This window comes from Taudactylus pleione, unplaced genomic scaffold (assembly GCF_031769625.1).
Source record: "Taudactylus pleione unplaced genomic scaffold, aTauple2 ptg000720l, whole genome shotgun sequence".
Lineage (NCBI taxonomy): Eukaryota > Metazoa > Chordata > Amphibia > Anura > Myobatrachidae > Taudactylus > Taudactylus pleione.
Window position 1 is genome coordinate 2,205,746 of NW_028285122.1, and position 20,239 is coordinate 2,225,984.

The 20,239-nt window shown below is 47.7% G+C and overlaps 1 protein-coding gene across 1 annotated transcript in view; it reads left to right on the forward strand.

Moving 5' to 3' along the window:
• Positions 1 to 20,239, forward strand: part of LOC148477398 (uncharacterized) — a 124,266-nt gene that overhangs the window by 32,253 nt on the left and 71,774 nt on the right. The window lies entirely within an intron of this gene.

Sequence of the window (20,239 nt, forward strand, 5' to 3'; positions counted from 1 at the left end):
CTTGTAAGTAATGTGCATATGCGTATGTTTGTGGTGAAGGCAGTAGGCTCTACAATTTTGAGAGAGGGAAGTTTTGTCTAGTTAGTGCACAGATGGGCTAGGATTTATGTTTATGATTTTCATTTTATTTCTTCACAATAAAACTAATTCTGGTCTTACCACAGTATATATATACATACACACACATAATATATATATATTCTGTGTATAGGGATCACCTTGTTACGCTCAGTTTGCTCTTCTTAACACCGTGTTTCACGCTCTGTTACCGGTTCTGTCTTATCTGTTTTGTAAAGACTGTATGTCTGTAAGATGGGCAGGAATAGGCTGAGCACATCCAGACGTGAACAGTTATAATTTATGAGGCTACATAAGGCAGAGGCCATGTATTGTACATGTTATTTATTCTTGGGATGATTGTAATCGCTGAATATTAAGGAGCTTCATGCAGAACAATATTTATTTGTCACCAGATATTTATATAACGCACACACATATTCCGCGGCGCTTTACAGATAATATTTGTCCATCCGCATCAGTCCCAGCTCCAGTAGAGCTTACAATATACAGAGGCGCCAGAGTCATATTTACCACATACGGAATTGCAGCCACAGGCAGAAACATGCCTGGAAAACGGTCATGACACACCGGCATTTGAGTCCCCAACCCCCCTCTCCTGTTGCTGCCCATAAACGCTCCCTGCCTGTCAATCACTTTGCAAATAAATCATTACTGTGTGTGACATTGGTGATGGAACTTGCCACATTCGTAGTGAGACTCGGATGCATGCGCAGACAACCGATAATAGCTCAATGTCATACATATCGGCAATGCATCCGTCTCTGAATCAGGCCTGTGTCGTGGGACGGAGCTGCCACTATCAGTTGCCTAAAGAGGTCCTTAACCTTTATCACTGATGGAGCTGTTAGGCATTGATAGTATGGCTTGGGCATGGGATCCCGACAGTCAAAATACTGATATATGTTTGTAAGTCAGAGGTTCCCAAACACGGTCCTCAAGGCTCCCCAACAGTTCAGGTGTTAGAGATATCCGTGGTTGAGCACAGGTGACTTTCTTAGTACCTCAGTCAATTTGATTTAACCCCTTGTGCTCAACCATGGATAACTCTAACACCTGAACTGTTGGGGATCCATGAGGACCGTGTTTGGGAACCTCTGTTGTAAGTATTATAACCCTTACCCTAACCCACCCTTACCCTAACCAACCCCTCTCACAGCCTATCACAAACCCCCCCCCTGACAGCGCAATCTGTCGGCATCCTGTCTGTCGGGATGCTGACTACATCCTGATAGGATGCCCACACAATATCTATAATACACAGTAAATGCATCATTGTCTGATAAAGATATTAAGGTTCCATTAGTCTTAGCTACCAGAGGACACACAAGAAAGTGAAAACCTTTATGTACCAGAATTGTTAGTTCTATGTGTCCAAAGGCACAATATATCCCAGCCTGATTAAAATATTTTGCAAGCATGAGCCTTGATGGCTGTATTGTAGAGTTATGCGCAGATGCAAGGGTTTTATTTTTTTTAAATAAATAAAAAAATAGCTAAAATCATGTGACGTGGACCTGTTTACATGCAATCCAAAAGTTTGGTTTGTAAAACTGAGTTCTGAGCTGACCACAAAACCGATCCAGAAGTTGGTTCAACTTCGAACCCCAAAGTGATTCAGAACTTGCACTTGGTTCGACTCAGTACCCCTAAACTCGGATATTCCCAGTTTTCTGTACTGTAAAGTAACACAATGCAAAGGGCTGACGGTGGGAGGAGGGAGTCTGTATAATGAACTCATCTTCTTTTGGCTACCAGACAAATTCAAATTCTTGGGTGTTAACATTGGAATTAAGATGGAAAATGTGTCTGTGATTCAAGATAATGGGTCAGTATGTGCCAAGTGGAAATAATGTCATATTTTCTGTCTTTTAGATTTCTGGAAAAGGTTCACAATCTGAATCTTCGCTGATGGAACGTGCTGCGTTGGACGAGTTTATACCATTCAACATTACAGAGAACAAAGGAAACCACATCATTCATAAGACCAACTGCTTTACATGTTATGTTGGACTAATCATTGGCTTATTATCCACAGAACAACATGTATATATTGTGATCATGTATCGATCAGAGACAATACAACACATCCCCTGTAATATTCTATATATCTGAATGATTTGTGAAGAAAACATTATTTTAAGGGAATGGGATTGAAATAACGGTGGCTCAAATCCCGACAGCGGCTGCCCGACAGGCTGAAAATCCCGACAGAGCCTGGTAGGTATGCTAACCTCTCCTGGCTCCCCTAACCCTAATGCTCCCTTAGTGGTGCCTAACCCTAACCTCCCCCTGGGAGTGCCTACCCATAACCCTCCCTTAGTGGTGCCTAACCCTAACCTCCCCCCGGGAGTGCCTAACCCTAACCCTCCCTTAGTGGTGCCTAACCCTAACCTCCCCCCAGGAGTTCCTAACCCTAACCCTCCCTTAGTGGTGCCTAACCCCTCCTCCCTAGTGCCTAACCCTAACCTCCCCCCGGGAGTGCCTAACCCTAACCCCCACTTTCCGCTCCCTTAACCTAACCTCTCCCTTGGGGTGCCTAACCCTTTCCCCCAGGGGTGCCTAACCCTAACAACCCCCCCAAAACCTCAAAAACCTAACGTTAACCCCCGCTAACTGCCCTAAAACAAACCCTCCCCGCGGCAAACAGGACGGGCACCCTGGACTCCTGGGGTCGGGATTAAGATTGGCGTCGGTGTTTTGACATCTATCATAAATCCCTAGCCGGCATTCTGCTGTCGGGATTGTGACCGGCGCAGGTGACCTTCTTGGAAACAGGAATATAATATAATATAATGTGTCAGTGTTTTGATCTTGTTCTCTTTTTTTTAAAGACAAATAACATATTTTGTTAGGGATTATTTAGGAAATGATTTACTGTTGGCAGCACATTGAGCTGTGCGGGTATATGTACTATCAACATATATTATGTGTAGGACGTCACAGTATTAACCATAATCCCTACTTTAGCCATCAAAGATCACACCCCAAGAGATGAAACATGTTTGGGCTTGGCTTATGATGGAGGCGCTGTGACATCATTGGTCCAGGAAGCGTTGGTGGATTGGAGTGGACGCCAGGGGTGCTGGCTGATGTGGGGTGACCAAAGGTCCTATTTCTACTTCAGGGTCCATAGGGTATCCACAGGATACCTTGGGGTATAGGTGATGATGTCAGTCTTCAGGCACCACAGAGTTAAAGTTTTCAGCCTCCCAGGATGCATCTGGGTCCCTCTCCTATACCCCGCCTCCGAGCCAAGGCATCTCAGTTTCGTCGGTGCCTGGCCAGAGTCGGAGGCACTGTGCAGAGGGGGGCTATGAAGATCCCCTGAAGTTTCTTTTAAAGGCAGCGCTGGCTGCACATATGGGAGTACAGCATGGACAGTCAGTACTGACGTCCATGCCGTCTCCCCTACACCCCGCCGGTACCAGAACGCCGGTACTGATCCGGTAGACATCTGGGGTCACGGCTAGCGGTGTCCCCAGATGTTTTGGACCATGGCCGGATCCAAGGGGATGCAGGTAAGCAGCGGGGTCCCGCGGTGGGTCCCTGCTGGTCACATGGTCCTGAGTCCCCAGGCAGGGGGCTCCCTGGGGACTGGCTGCAGCGTGGAGCCAGGCGACCAACCTGCGCTTCCACTACCCCCAGGGACAGCAGGCCGCTGCTGAGCGGCATGCGCTGCGGCGTCCCAGGGGTTAAATGCATGCCAGGGGAATGCGCTTTCCCTGTCTCACAGCCGGCGCCTCCCCTGCTGCACACAGCCTCTCTGCTCTGCCTGATTGGCCACAGTGTGTCAGCTGTCCTCCCCAGGCCGGCCTCCTTCATCTTCTGCTCCTCGGTGGCCATCTTTAAAGCATGGTGAACACTGCTGGAAGCCTGTGAGCGGTGGCATTGCGGTCTGGGTCCCCCAGCATACCTCTCCTCTGTTTGTCACAGGTCAGTGTATGCAGCGCTGAGTCCTACCAGCCTGAGGGTCTGAGTAGTTGAGAATCAGCGCTAATAGTGCAGGGATTTGTTTCTTCTGCATTGTATGTGACTGAACTGCTAGCCTGCTGTCTGTACTTTCACTTTCTACTGTCAGCTTTATTACTGTCCCTGATCTTGCTCTGCTCAAAGCCCTTGCGGTGCGCGGTGTGCAAGGTGTTATTCACACTATACCAATACGTATAGGTGTGAGTGTCACATACTTACCATCATGTCTGAGACTGATTTTCCTCTCCAGCTCATGTGTACTAAATGTAAGGTACCAATAGCGGAGGGAGAGGGTAACGCGGAGGGGTTATGCCCCCAGTGCCTGGCACTGTCACGGCCGATTATGGTCACGGTCCCGGTACAGGAACCTCCCTGGGCTTGTTTCGCTAAGGCGCTTACAACCCTTGTGGGCCAGCTAGCTCCGCCACCTGCGTTTACCCAGACGGGTTTGTCCCAGCAGTCAGTGGTGTCGTCACCCATGCGGGAGTTCCCGAGACAATTGATGGTACCCCACAGACTCCCTGTCCCTTCCCAGGTTTCTCCGGAGCCTGAGTGGGTTAATACTCTTAACTACATCGGTTCAGCCTTTGTCCGATGTTTTACAGGGGGAGTCTGTGTTGCGGCCTCATAACGGCCGGTGGCGTCTTTATCTGCTCCTTATGGGGATGACGATGAGACGTCAGATCATGGGGAGATTCTGGATCTATCTGACCAAGAACCTCTCCGTACCAAAGAGCCGGACGCTAAGTCCAAGGTGTATATCCCTGGTCTTATTCGAGCGGTCCGCTCGGCTTTAGTTATTGAGGATATTGATCCTTTGGTGGCCACATTCATATATGCCTTTTTAAGGATATTAAGGGTGAGGCTACGGTGTTCCCTCTTTCTGATCAATTAGTGGATCATTTAGAGGAGGCGTGGAAAAATCCAGGTAAACGGTTCAGCCCCAGAGACGCTTAGCCGTGGCTTATCCGTTTGCGGTCAATTATTTTTCTAAGCGGGAATCCACTACGCAAATGGATTCACATGTCACACGCCTAGTCAAAAGTGCCCCATTGCCTATGCCTTCGATGTCATCCTTGAAGGATGTCACTGACCGCAAGGTGGAGATCTGCCTCAAAGCCGTTTATTCCCTTGCAGGGAAGCATCCAGACCGGCTCTGGCCGTGTGTTGGGTAGCCAGAGCTATGGAGCGCTGGGCGGATAATTTGGAGGTGTCTTTGGACTCTGACTGTTCGGCTGAACAGACCGAGTTGGTGGGCAATCTCCGAGACTCGGCCACTTACATTAATGAAGCGGCCTTAGATATTTGTATGCTCACCTCTAGGATCTCCTCTGCAGCCGTGGCTGCTCGTCGCACCTTATGGTTGCGTTCTTGGAAAGCAGACGCGGATTCCAAAAAGGGATTAGAAGGTCTGGACAGGTACTATTTGGTCCAGATCTGGACAAAATTGTAGTTACGTTGGCAGCAGCAAAATCTGCATGTCTTCTGTCTGCTACGATTCTTTCTAGTGCTGGTGGGTCGTCCTTTTGGCCTCACAGGGCCCAAGGTAGGCCTAAAGTACAGTCCTGTCCATGGCAGGCTGGGGCCAAGAAATTGTCCAAGCCCAAGAATCAGGTCTGGAGTACCAGATGTCCGGCTCCTAGGTCAGATAACAAACCTGCGGCCTGACGGTCCAGGTCTCCTTTTGGAGGACCCCAAAGTGGGGGGCGCCTGCTTCAGTTCGCCCGGTGCTGGTCGCAGTGCATGTTCCAATTTCCCAGAGGGGCCTGGGTTTCTATTCCATTCTATTTTTGGTGCAGAAACCCAATGGGTCTTACCGTTCAATACTAAACCTAAAGGCCCTCAGCAAGTCCTTGAGGGTGCCTCTGTTTCGGATGGAGACCCTGCAGTCCATTATTCTGGGGACTACATGGTGTCATTGGACATCCAGGACGCTTACCTGCATGTCCCTATTTTTTTGTGCCATCAGCAGTTCCTCAGATTGGCAATCTGCAACGAACATTTCCAGTTCCGGGCACTGCCTTTTGGCCTGGTGACTGCTCCTCGGGTATTCACCAAGGTCATGGCGGTCATGGCGGCTCTCCTGCGGACGCAGGGAGTCCGACTGTTGCCTTATCTGGACGACCTCCTGTTGATAGCGGGGTCTCCAGAGTTTCTTTTACACCATCTGGATCTGACAATTGCGGTACTGCAACGTCACGGCTGGTTGACAAACTGGCAGAGGTCCACTCTCACCCCGTCTCAGAGGATCCTGCACCTCGGGGCCTTATTGGACTCCAGGCAGCAGTGGATCTTTGTGACGGAGGAAAAGATCCTTGCTTTGTAGTTGAGGGTGCGCAGTTGTCTGCAGTGTCGTCGAGTGTCGACACACTTGGCAAAGAGATTATTGGGCTCAATGGTGTCGGTATTCGACATGGTGGAGTACGCCCAATTTCACTCCAAACCTCTGCTGCTATTGATCCGGTCCAGATGGAATGGATTGCCTCAGTGTCTCAAGTCCCAGACGATGGGGCTCACTCCGGATGTTCGCCTGTCTCTAACCTGGTGTTTGCAGACGCCCATTCTGGGTGGCGAACTGGGTCCTGTTAACAACGGACACCAGTCTCCGGTGCTGGGGAGCTGTCACGGGTCCACACTTGTTTCAGGGCAGGTGGACTCGGGCGGTAGCGGAGCTTCCAATAAACATTCTGGAGCTCCATGCGATGTCAAGAGCTCTCCAGCGGGCACAGCCGGTTCTCCAGGGTCACCCTGTGCAGGTCCCGTCGGACAACGCCACCACGGTGGCCTATTTAAACCAGCAAGGAGGAACCGGGAGAGTGGTCTTTATACCAGGACGTCTTTCGGAGTCTGGTGGACAAGTGGGGTCTTCCAGAGATAGACCTCATGGCGTCCCGGCACAACAACAAGTTGCCGGTGTACGGGTCTCGAACATGAGACGAAAAGGCGTCTCTGGTGTATGCCCTGTCCGTCTAGTAGATGTTCCAGTTTGCCTACCTTTTCCCTCCGTTTTCCCTTCTTCCGCGGGTATTACGGAAATTCAAATCAAGAAGGAAGTACGCTACTGTTGATAGCTTCCGAGTGGCCCAGACGGCACTGGTTCTCCGACCTCCAGAGTCTGTCAGTAGACGTTCCTCTGAGGTTACCATTACGACCAAATCTGCTGTCATAGGGTCCTTGTCTTCACCCGGACCTGACTCGGTGTGGCTGTTGAAACGGTCATTCTAAGGTCCAGAGGGTTTTTCTAGCTCCGTGGTGCAAACCATACTAAGAGCTTGTAAACCTTCCTCGGCAAGAATCTACCATCGTGTGTGGCATACTTTCTTCCGGTGATGTAGACCTAGAGGTTATTCCCTTAGGGAGTTCCGCCTGTCTAGGGTGTTGGCTTTCCTACAGGCTGGACTGGATCATGGGCTTCGCCTGGCTTCTCTGAAAGTGCAGGTGTCTGCCCTGTCAGTCTGGTTTCATCGTAGGATTGCTGCGCTCTCTGATGTGCACACCTTTATGCGAGGTGTTCTTCGCATTCAGCCACCTTTTGTTCCACCGGTGGCGCCTTGGAATTGGGCTGTGGTCCTGAGAGTTCTCTAGGGACCGCCGTTTGAACCACTGGACTCAGTGGACTTTAAATGGCTTACAGCTGAAACCATATTCCTTCTGGCCATTGCCTCGGCCAGACGGATGTCGGATTTAGGGGTTCTCTCTTGTAGACCCCCTTTTCTGAATTTTCATAGGAATAGGGCGGTGCTTCGCACTCGTCCGGGATTCCTTCCTGAAGTGGTATCCAGTTTTCACATCAATGAAGAAATTGTTGTGCCGGCTTTCAATTCACCTGGACTTTCAGTGGGTGACGCCACTTGGGATGTTGTGCGGGCATTGAGAATTTATGTTGATCGCACTTCTTCTTTTAGGAAGTCGGACGCCTTGTTTGTCCTCTATGGCTTCCGTAAAAAGGGTTGGCCTGCTTCAAAGTAGACTTTGGCAGGCTGGATTCGTATGGCAATTTCAGAAGCTTATCTTCATGAAGGTCTTCCAGTTCCCTCCTTGGTGAGGGCTCATTCCACTAGGTCTGTGGGTCCTTCGTTTGCAGCTAGACGTGGTGCCTCTGCAGTTCAGATCTGCAAGGCTGCTACGTAGTCTTCTGTCAATACCTTTGTGAGGTATTACGCTTTTGACATCTTTGCCTCTCAGGATGCTTCCTTCGGGCGGCGGATTCTCCTCTCAGCACAGGAGCGTCCCCACCCTTAAAGGATACTGCTTTGGGACACCCCCAAGGTATACTGTGGATACCCTATGGACCCTGAAGTAGAAAATATGAGATATGGTAAGAACTTACCCTTGTTATCTCTATTTCTACGAAGTCCATAGGGTTCCACAGGACTCCCGCCCTGTCGCACCTGTACTGCAGATGGGCTTTATTCTGGTCACCGTTTTTTCCGTCTCCCTATGGTGAGAATGTGATTCTTGTGAGTGTCCAGATTTTTTTTTTTCTTCTCTCTCTTTCTTCTCCTCCGGCCTATGGCTTGTGACATAACTGAGATGCCTTGGCCCGGGGGCGGGGTATAGGAGAGGGACCCAGATGCATCCTGGGAGGCTGAAAACTTTAACTCTGTGGTGCCTGAAGACTGACGTCATCACCTATACCCCAAGGTATCCTGTGGAACCCTATGGACTTCGTAGAAATAGAGATAACAAGGGTAAGTTCTTACCATATCTCATATTTTATGCACTGTTTGTGATGTTTCCTTGTCTCACAACGTTATATGTGAGTGGTTCTTAATTGTGGTCAGTAAAGAATTAGGTTTTAAATGTACTTCACCCTTGTGCACCTCCTATTCTTTTTATTCATGCATTAAAGGAAAGCACTACATAAATCTTCCCCCACACTAAACGACACAGAAATATATACAAAATGTCAAAATAATACACACAAAAAAAATCTGAGTTTTGGTAAGTCATCCATTTGTTTTATTATTCCCTTTTGTTAACTTAACTTAATCCTAAACCTAGAAATAAACACAATGACACATGTATATGGAATTCAAAGAGGTCACAGCCAGAATTTATTGATCAAATTGAAATTTTAGAATAGGTGACAAGAAGAAAGCAGTGCTCCAAGGCCACAGCCCGATGGATACCAATACTAAATAATAGGGGCGGATCCCCGCCCTGCGCAGGCTGACCTGGGGCAGTACCATCCTTCCCTAATTGGCACAGCACTGGTCCCTCCCTTGGAACAATGACCATGCCCCCCTTTTAGGCGGTGACAAACTGGCTGCTCTCAATGGAAGAATGCTACCACAGGCACTCCTGCGCTAATAATAGGCCGCCCAAGAGCACTGCTTCCCGCCAAAGCCCGGTTCGCAGAACCAGGCCCGCCACCAAAACTGTGACCTTCTTAATGAAATTGAAAACTGCAGAGGTCATCGGTCAACCGCTCTAGCCGTGCGCTCGTGAGATGTACCCCGTCGGGCCTATGAAAGCTCTCTGCCCCGTGACATAAACTTGGGTATTGTATGACGCGTCCACCAAACGCTAAATGACAAGCGTGCAATGGCCATATCTGTTCAATACCCACGAACGCGACCAAATCATTGCCTCCCAAGTCTGGCCCCAAACTTCTCCTCTGCTGCCCATGGGGCATCTAGCAGGTACTTACAGTGCATTTCTCGTAATCACGACCAAAATTGGGCATGTAACTCCAAAGGGTGCTGGCTAGCCCAGTAAATATAGGAATTTTCCCACACCCGACAATTAGCACTCCCGGACAACCCTATCCGAAAGTTCACCTAGACAGAATTGGCATTTATACTGGCAGATATTGGTATTTAATACAAACAGAAGTTGCTATGTATAATAACAACAACAACCAAGGAAAGGGAAACAAATAGTTGGGTGACCCATCTGAAGATGAAAAACAGCAAAACCTCCTTGAGGGCAAAAGCTGAAAATCCTTTCAGAATCCCTAGCGGCAGTAGGCATAAGGCCCCTGGGTTTCCCAACAAACTCGCAAGGAGCGCAACTACTTAATGCTACTTGTTTTAATACGACTTCCACTGCCCTAGCTATAATATAATTCTGAAACACCCTCGTAAACTACGAACTGGACAAAGGGAGTTAGATTAACATGGATAACCACTGCCCGCCACCTGGAGGGCAAACCCTATTAAAGTACCCCAAAGAGCAACTGGCCAAATCACTGGATCTGCATGCATCTGAATAGAAATCCCTCGCTCCCTGCCAGTTAATCTGTCTTAGACTCATCTATTCAGCACAAGCTCAATACCGGTTTGATAACCACCTTATTTTAACATCAAACCTGATAGCGCAGAAATCTTAGTAGCAGCAACTAGCTCGCCCATTCTAAAAGCCCTAAAGTAAGCTAATGAAAATGCTAACCAAAAAGGGGGGGGGGGGGGGGGGGAGGCGCCTAGCACTTGACCGAAGCCACTCCTTTACTGGCCCAATCAAATCCTGTAATAGGGCTGCATTGATGGGGTTCCGCGCAACGCCTTTGTTAGGACGCTCCCTTGCCCACCCTATTAAATGTCTTTGTTAATACTCTCTTGCCCACCCTTTTAAATGCCTTGTTTAATACAAATAATTTGTCAGGATCCGCCAAACGTGCAACTTGGAAAATTATACTGGGTAACGCTGGAGACAAAGCCGCCTTGGAACGACCCCTGTCATAGTAGCTACAGACAAACTCTGCCATACAATCATTAACCATCTGAAACCGCCTGCTCTTGGAAGCTAAACACCTTGCCAATCGCACAAAACTAGCGTGTAGGTCTTAATGTACTTGGTGCCCATGACTTCCGTGCTAGTCCCCTGGATGCCGGCGTGACGATCTGCCAGGCATGGAAGGGGAAGGATAAACCATGTAAATTAGCAGGAGGCGCGAGCGAATGAAACATGTCCCACTGAACGATATAAGATGTCCGCTATCTTGGTAGCAACGCATGAAAACATGCCGTGCCCTAAACTCAATATTCCTTAAACAAATAGATGCCTAACCACTGCGAGGCCGGATCCAAGTCCGTCCTAGATTAGAGCCTTCTTATACCACACCTAAGTTATCACCAAACAGGATTTGCCTAATGCAAGGCTTGCTGGACCACAGTTCAACTGCCACTACAATTGAAAAATTCTCAAGAATAAGGATGTTCCTGTCTCGGCCCTGAAACCCACAGGAAACCGGCCAAGGCTCCGTGCCACACTCCCCTTCAAATGCACTGCTTAAGGAACAGGACGCATATGTAACGGTCTAAGTTCGGACTTGGCTACGGGTGACGCGTGCAGAACTGTACTCCGTTGAATTTGCGCATAAAAAACAAACAAATGCGCAGCATGTCCACTCCGCTCCAGAGAGACGCATATGAGGTGACGAGGCTTCCTAACCCCTGCTGTGGCTCCTTCTAGCCGTCTACTGAAAAACCGACCCCTATGTATGACTCTAAATGCCAAACTGAGGGGGCCCGATAGCGACTGCAACTGTAGTAGCGAAATTTTTTTTTTTTGCCAAAATGAAATGCTACTAGCAACTCCCCAAAACGCCACGCCTTCGCCCTAGGCAAGCGGCATAATCCTATCAAGGTATCGATTTCTATCCGCAAATAAGATAATGTGCATAACTGAACCTTCTTACCTGTCACGAGCCACCGGGGCTCCCATAACGACTAAACTAAGGAAATTAATTAAATACTGGCAAACTCTGGTATCTACTAGCCCCATAACATGAAAACATCCAGGTAGCGGGACACAACAGTATGTCCCAATACCCACATGGACAACTACTGCAAAAAGTAACTGAAACCTTCAAATAAAGTACAGGAAATGAAAAGGCCAATTGGCCGGCATGTAAAAACAGTCATCTTAACCACAAGGTCATAAGGGCTTTCCCTCTGTGTAACATAATTGAGCCCTGCAACTCCAAACCCCAAATATTTAAAGGACTCGGGGTGAAATGGACAGCAGTCAAAAAGCAGATGCGATATCTGCCTTAGCTAGTAGAGCCCTCCCCCCGTTTGTTAAACGACGCAGTGATCTGACAGATATTTTGTGTGATTGCCGAACCCTTCCATTTATGGAAGAGACTCTGTAACAACCCCAATTTACCCAATTCCTTCTACGACACCCCCTTGAAGGCGGTGCACCTAAACCCTACAAAAAGTGGGTGGAGCAAAAGGGGCCACGCATGGGCCCCCACCCAACTTCCACTTTCAGATTCCTCTCAGAAACCACGGATATTCCTGTGTCAAAGATAAATGCAAACCCATGCCAAAAAACCCCAAATTAATCAATGACGGTTCTTTTCTGAACACCCCTGCGCTGCTGCTGCAATATTCTCCTTGACCCTGTGTGGCAGACCAACCCGCACACCTTGGCTGGATGAATGCTCCCGCAGAGCATGCAGATATGACTGTATCCACAGCCTGCCCCATATGACCCTGCGTGTTATTACACGCGTAGCACTACCAGTGGCTGATGCCCACAGATCTGGGCAGGCCAGAAAGGGCTGCTTCCGACCAACCAAGGATTCCGCAGGCAAGCTAGGCAGTTGGTCGAGCAAGCCAAACCTCAACATCCTTGAAACCTAATTGAAAACACTGCCTGTCCCTCCTGTTGTGTCTGGACTCAAGGTAGCACGTCGCAAAAAACATAACATACCCGAAGGCCCCTGCCATTACTCCTGCTGACTTAGCCTGAACTAAACCTACGTGCGTCAGCCGTAATCACAAACATTTCCACAAATTTACTCTTCCCTAACCGCTCCCTACTTTAAAACTTTAAACCTTTAAGGATAGCCGTATTCGCTCAGTGAACCATAACCCGCACTTCATCCGGTACCTCAATTGCCGACACTGTGTTAAATCTCTAAGGGCACCCCTGCTTCCCATTAAATTTGCACTAAGTAACGCATAAGCTTGCGCGGATTTACAAATGAACTGGAAGAATCGCTAGAAACATTAGTGGAAGGGGAATGTGTGCTGATCCTGACGTGGAAGGCCCAGCCACTGGCTCCTTTGTGTTCGCTAACAGTCCCTCGCTGCACGGTGCGCCCACCACGACTTGATTCGACATCAGCACCATCTGTCCACAGGACTTGGACAATGGGCCTAGACGCTCAAAAAACTGTGACCTGGGGGCTCGAAAAAATATCCGGTGAAACCCACGCAACAAAGTCCCTCCGCAGAAGAAAGAGCAGGAGATGCTGTAGCCAGCGGGGGTACGGGATCAGGTTTTGGGGGGAGGGGTGTGAGGGGGGGTGGAAACATGTATGGGTTCAGGAAAAAAGCTGTAGTGGCATGCGGCTGGAAGGGCATAGCTATTGCGCCTTGTAGTGAGGCGCCAATCCCTGGAAAAAAAAAAAAGGGGGGGGGGGCGCGTTAGCAGTGGAGGGGGCAAACTGGTGGAGAGTGGGGGGCAGTGGCTGGCAGTGCAGAAGCGGGGCGGATGATAAGGGGCTGAAAATTGCATTGGGCTTATGTGCAGCATCCCGGTGGAAGGGAAATAAGGGGGGGGGGCAGCCCGACGGCGCGTCATTGTAGGCTTGAATGGGGCAGGATTATTGTGCTGTGCACCAGCTGCCCCTAAACGCAAGGGGGGGTGTAACCCCCACCCCAGGGTGCGGGGGGGAAGCGGGGACAAGTTGGTGGGTGGCGTGCTAGGGGACAACGCACCAAGGGGGGTCTCTGGTGCTGGGAGAGCAGGGCGGGGGGCTGTGCAGGGAGGTGCCCCCCTGTTCTTAAGTAGTGGGGGCATGGGGGGGAGGGGTGCGGCAGAGCACCGTGCGATGGCCGCCGTGGCCCTGTGGGTGGAGCTTGCCACCGGTGCAGGGAGCGGGATGGCCGCGCTTAGCGTGAGGAGAGACGGGGAGTGGGGGCCGTCTAGCTAATATCGCTGCCGCTTGAGAGCAGGCGGCCGCGGCGGAAGGGGCGGTCGATGTGGGGGGGGGCGGCAATCGAGAGCCGGCAGGGGGAGTGCAGGCAGGTGGAGCCTTGCGCCTGAGCGGACCATGGCCCTCGCCTGGCTGGGGAAGCAGCCACGGAGGTGAGATTCCTGGCAGCCGGGGGCGGGGGGGGACGCGGGGCCTGTGTATCTGGAAATGACAGGGAGGGAGGGCACTGGCAGGTAACAGGGACTATATGGAAACACAAGCAGGGGAAGGGGGAGGAAAAGTATGGAACATGTGCAGAAAGGAAAGGACAGGGGGGAAATTAGAAAAAGGAAGGTAGTAAAAGATAAAATTAACAGGAGACAGAGAGGGTGATAGACCAGGGGAAATAAATGGGGTGTGAAATGTGAAAGAAGAAGAGAAAGACAGACATATAAAATACAATACATATGCCACTTAGCCAGCCTGGTTGAAATAAACTGGAAAGAGGAAGATAGCTCCCCTCACCAGGCTGTTTATATGGAACCTCTAAGCCCTCCCTTAAATCCTACCATAGGCTTATACTCCTCAAGTGACGAATACTAACCACATCCCCCTCCAGCTTTTAACCCTTAACTTACCTAACAAAATATACATATCAAACAGGGTGCTTATCTATCCTCAAACTTATTCAAGTATTCGGATGCATTTATCATTACTGGTAGTTTTGGCAATCAGCTCTTAATCACAATTAGGCCCCTATTAGTAATGTCTGGGCTGCACCATGTGATTACTCACTGTATATAGGGTTATACAGAATGATTTCAGTTATCACAGTGTGCAATGGATATTCGTATATGTACATATAAGCTCATTATTAGTGATGGTGAGGGTATTAAGAATAGAGCATTTCGTCAAAACTACAATTATTCTGGCAGGTATGAGTTTCATAAATTGATAATAAAACATCAATCATAAATATTGTGGTTAATTGAATTACTGTATAAGGGCAACAATAAGTGTTTCTGGTGTATATAATGAATCACAGTAAAGATTGTACTTGAGAAGGGTTAGATAATGTACATACCGTAGACCCATTTATCATACGCAATGTGTTTTATCTCTCTTTGTGAATAATAAAACTCATCGATAAATAGGCCCCTTTGTTTGCAAGCGCTACCGATGAACATCCCCTCCCTCATTCCTGTCATCTCTCCCTTCCTGTGTTGTATTTTTGCATAACTCAGCTAAAAAGTGTATTTATAAAAAGGAAATGAGTAAGTAAATACTGATCCCGCACCTTCAGCTGAACCCTCATTTTCCACACCAGGGGCTCTATTTACTACAATCCGCATTTGTAATGCAGATTGCAGTGTGATATTACCGACTGGATTTGCATTGCGAATTCAGGCAATATCACAGGGATTTACTACAAATCACTTGCAGGGACAGAGCTTGCGATAAAGCTCTGTCCCTGCGAATCCCCTTCGGAGCCTTATCACGGTATTTTCGCAAAACATACCGTGATTAAGTGCCCGCACATGCGCCGACTGGTCGCCGCTGCTACCCCCGATGCTAAGCCCCGCCCCCTGGTGCTAAGCCCCGTCCCCTTGATTGTGGACCCCCCCGCGACCCCCCATTCCCTTACTTACACTTACCTGCATGCTCCAGGCCTCCGGTGATGTTCTCCATTCCTCCGGTCAGGTGATCTCCCATACTGCACTGGGACCCGATCACCTGATGACCAGGCAGAAGTGCACTATGGGAGACCAGCTGACCGGAGGGGAGTCATCACCGGAGCCCCGATCACCGGTCCCTGGAGTCAGGTAAGTAATTTTCTTTTTTTACTATTTTTTTTACAGCAATCAGCTTGCGGTCTGTTTAGACCACACAGCTGATTACTGGGACCGACTCCCGGCTCTGCTCTCCCCATTACAGCAGGCCAGGAGTAAGGTAACCGGGGGAGACCCTGGATAATGCCACCTCCAGGTGGCATTATTATCACAGGGCTTTCCCCAGTATTTTTTCACATTTTATTTTTAGTAACTCTGGTCGGATCACATTTCCCATTACAATTATGGGAAATGCGATCTGATTACTAAAAATAAGTGATAATTACAGTAGGTGTTGGAGTAGAATTTTACGAATTCTACTCCAATTGCCCTGTAATAACTACAGGGGAAACTACAATAATGTGAAAAGGGTGTGACAACACAAAACAGCATTTATCACTTTATTTTAGTAAAAATAATGTTCAGAAATAGAGCCCCAGGTATTGCTTAGTGATGCGGCAAATTATTTCTGATCCAATTTCTTTAAATTTGGCAAGAAGTTTGGCAACTGCACTGTGAGTAATGGGTGGCTTATTTGGGTGATGTTGGTTGGAATCATTTGCCATAGCAGGTGTGCTCCATTCTCCAGATATCAAGACAATCTTAACACATTCTGTTTGTGTTAGTGCCATTGTCATTAATGTCACTACCTGCAAAAGAAAACTCCAGAAAGAATAAATTGTTTTTCTTATGAAATTCTGTATCTCTTTGATATGTCAGATTACAACATTTCTATTCAAAAGATATAAAGTTGCATCCAAGATGGCTCACTTCAAGATGGCCGCCGTACTGTTGACATACCCTGAAAAGTTTTCCCCCACTCCAATAGCCCGTCCCTCAGGATTCTTTTTGTTTTATGAAGTGACGGGCTGCTACATGAAACAAAGAGTATTTAAAGCCTTCATTTTGAGGGGGGGAAGGTATTTATTATTTAAATGTATACAATACTTTATTTAGGAAGGACAGAATGGGAGGAATAGGAGCAGGAGTAGCAATTAGAAATGTGCGGTTCGGTTTTACTGAGATTTATTCGGATATGTTCGGATCTCAAAAACGGCATCATATTGGCTCTCCGGCTGTCACGTGTTTTGAATAGCCAATAAGAGAAATCCAAACTAATCCGAACTTGTCATAATTTGGTGATAAGAACCATATAGAACTGAACCCGCACATCTCTAGTAGCAATGTATGTCACGGAAAGCATAAATACTACATTAATATATAGTACTGAAGAAAAAACCGAGTCCCTTTGGGTGACTATAGAAACAGGGGAGAAAGTGATTCTTCGTATTGGGGTGATCTACAGACCACCAGGTCAGGAAGACGAACTGGACAATAAACTACTGCAGGACATCACTAAAATGGCATTAAAAGGAGAGGTTATAATCACGGGAGATTTTAATCTGCCCAAATAAACTGGGAGGTGTCTGTGGCAAGTTCCACTAGAAGTAGGGACATCCTGAATTCATTGCATGGAGCCTCCCTCCAGCAATTGGTGAGGGAGCCCACTCGGAAAGACGCAATATTACACTTAATATTTACAAATGGAGACAGAATATCTGATGTAAAAGTGGGTGAAAACTTGGGATCCAGTGATCATTAAGCAGTATGGTTCAGAATAAAGACCGATACTGACTCACCCATACAAAGGTTAGATGTTAGGAAGGCTGATTTTGCTGGGATAGGAAGATGTATAAGCGAATCTTTGGCAGAGTGGAGGAACGTGAAAGGAGAGCAGGAGAGGTGGGAAAATGTAAAAAGTGCCATATTAAAGGCAACAGACCTTTGTATCAAAAGGGTTAGGAAAACCACCAGGAAAAGGAAGCCAGTGTGGTTTGGGAAAGAGGTAGCAAGTATTGTGACAGCAAAAAAGATGGCCTTTAGGAAATACAAGCAGACGCAAAATAATGAAGACAAAGGGGTAAATTTACTAAAGGTCAATTTGCAGCACGATTTGAGGAGTGATTTAGCACTTCTCAAATCGACTCAAATCGCATGCAGTGAAAACCGTTTTTTCACTGCATTTACTATGAGTCGATTTGTTTGGCGATTTGCAAAACAAATTCGATTTGAGTCGGTTTTGAAGAGTGATTTGCTGTTCGATTTGGCAAGTTTCTGATTCTGGTTAGAATGATTATTACTTAAAGCGATGGTCGGGTTTCTCGTTTTATTATTTTAACCCATGGATGCCTACTGGAGAAGGGGACCACTGGAGATAAGATAGGTGAGTATTGTGTCAGTGTATGTATGTATTAAACTTATACTTTGTAAGGTGTGTGTGTGCTTCTTGCAAACTTTCTTTACAGGTGAACTACAAGTCCCAGTGGGCCTGTAATGCCCCGCATGCTGGTACTTGTAGTAGAACTGCAGGTCCCAGCAAGCCTCCCCACATGCTGGTACTTGTAGTTCTCCAAGTACCAGCGTGTGGGGAGGCTTGCTGGGACCTGCAGTTCTACTGGAAAGACAATGTTTAATTATATCTCTTTTTACACCACACCTACACAATTAACCCGCCACCCACCGCCCAGTGGTGGCGGGGATAGCCCCGGGCTATCAGCCCAGGCTATGGGTGCCCTGGAGAGGGAGACCCCTTTTTTTGAAGGGGTCTCCAACTCCCCAGGGATCCCTGGCCTGGGCTGACTAACCGTCAGGGCTGATGCTATGGGTGGGGGGCCCGGTGATAGGGCTCCCCTGGCTGTGGCATCAGTCCCCCATTAGAAATGGTCCAGGGCTGGTTCTGGATCTTACAGGGGAACCCTAATCAAATTTTTCCCTGTAAATCCAGAACCAGCCCTTCTTCCCATAGCCCAGTGCTGGTTGTACTGAGTACAGGGGACCCTACGTCATTTTATCCCTGTACTTAGTCAACCAGAACTGGGTTAGCAAAGTCCAGGGCTGGTTCTGAATAAGGGGGGACCTCACAAATTTTTTTTTCTTAATTTAACTTTTTAATTCTTTTTACAGTGAGATACATGCAGGCATCTCACTGATGTCTGCATGTATCTGTGTCAATCTAACCTGCTCATGCTCAAATCAAAAGCATGAAGCAGGTCTATTGTATTGGGGATTTGAAGAGTGATTTGAAGTCCGATTTTGAGGACAATTTCAAATCGAATGATAGTAAATAAGGGTTTTATGTGTTGGGCTATGTAAAAGTACCAATGTTTTTTCGATGGTCGATTTGAGAGTGATTTGAGTCCAAAGTCGATTTGAAGTCCGATTTTACATGTGATTTGGCATTTAGTAAATACTCAAAACCAAAATCGAATCCGAAACGAATGAAAATTGCACCTCAAATCACTCAAAATACTAAATCGACATCAAGTAAATTTACCCCAAAGAGTATCTTGTAAAACAGAAGGAGGCTAAGAAAGTAATCAGATGTGCAAAGGCAAAAGCTGAGGAGAAAATGGCACAGTCAGTGGGTAAAGGGGCAAAAAAAATTTTATGTATATAAGTGAAAAGAGAAAAACAAATGCTGGAATAAAAATACTAAATACAGAAAGAGGGAGACAATGTAATAGCTGATCATCTTAATGTTTATTTTTGTTCAGTAATCACTACTGAGAGAGAGGGCAAGGGGCCACAGTTACTGAGAGAGAGGGAAAGGGGCCACAGTTACTGAGAGAGAGGGAAAGGGGCCACAGGTACTGAGAGAGAGGGAAAGGGACCACAGTTACTGAGAGAGAGGGAAAGGGGTCACAGTTACTGAGAGAGAGGGAAAGGGGCCACAGTTACTGAGAGAGAGGGAAAGGGGCCACAGTTACTGAGAGAGAGGGCAAGGGGCCACAGTTACTGAGAGAGAGGGAAAGGGGCCACAGTTACTGAGAGAGAGGGAAAGGGGCCACAGTTACTGAGAGAGAGGGAAAGGGGCCACAGTTACTGAGAGAGAGGGAAAGGGGCCACAGTTACTGAGAGAGAGGGAAAGGGGCCACATGAAATATAATACGAATAGGACAGGGTGGGGCTTATGCAATCCAAAACACGCGAGAAACAACATTTCCCACAAAATTATTTTTTGCCTCATTTTGAGAACCAAAGCGAGCCGTGCCTTAATTAGACTCAGAACCCCAAAATTTGGTTTTGTCAGATTTCACAGATTACGAACTGCTCATCTCCAGGTTTTTACTCCCTCTGCTGTTACCTTACTGCTCCCAACCTTACACACTGGCCCCATCCAGTGAGCAGCAGACATTGCTGTGTGCTGTTTATGACTCCTAGGGGTACATTTACAAAGATGGGAGTTCTTTTAGGAATTGATGTTGCCCATAGCAACCAATCAGATTCCAGGTATTATCTTGTAGAAGGTGCTAGATAAATGAGAAGGAAAATCTGATTGGTTGCTATGGGCAACATCACTTCTTACATAGAACTCCCATCTTAGTAAATTTACACCCCAGCATCACTGGTTGCTCATTTAGAGTCAGAGTTTGAAGCTCTCTCAGAAAGGGACGGCGATACCACTAGGCAAACTTAGGCAGCTGCC